Consider the following 608-nt stretch of genomic DNA (forward strand, 5'->3'; position numbering starts at 1 on the left):
ACCTTGGCCTGCGGCGCTGACACCCGAGTCAGGTAGTGCAAAAATGTGCACAAAGATACGGGCCTCTGGCCCGTCAACGCCCGTCACCGACTAATCATGCAAGGTTGTACATTTTTTCGCTTATTTTCGTCAAAAACACCCTCTAGCGCCTCCACGGTTTGAGCTAGAGCAAAACGGACAAAATTTTCGCCCATAGGGCTCTACTTTGATGAGTTACCCCTTAGGAAACCATAAAAAAATACTTTTTAAAAACGTCATTTTTGGGACCTGTTGTTTTTGATTTTTTAAAAATCCAATTTTTGTGCTAGAATGCTCATCTTCGAACTCGATCTGTCTTTTTATGACACGAAACGACCCTGAAAATCCCAGGCCGCTCGCTCAATTCGTTTTCGAGTTTTCGTGCGGACAGATACACAGACAGACAGACACACAGACACACAGACAGACAGACAGACAGACAGAAAAAGTTTTTTCCGACCAGACGGAGTAATAGGCTTCGCTAATCGCTCAGCCAATCATGGACAGTGGATTGAAAATACATACAGGTTTTAGGGACTATCAATTCACAAAGTTGTGCGGTTTCGGAGCTTGGGACAACACTAGAACAT

The sequence above is a fragment of the Frankliniella occidentalis genome, unplaced genomic scaffold (assembly GCF_000697945.3).
Source record: "Frankliniella occidentalis isolate FOCC.00 unplaced genomic scaffold, Focc_3.1 Scaffold328, whole genome shotgun sequence".
Taxonomy (NCBI): Eukaryota; Metazoa; Arthropoda; class Insecta; order Thysanoptera; family Thripidae; genus Frankliniella; species Frankliniella occidentalis.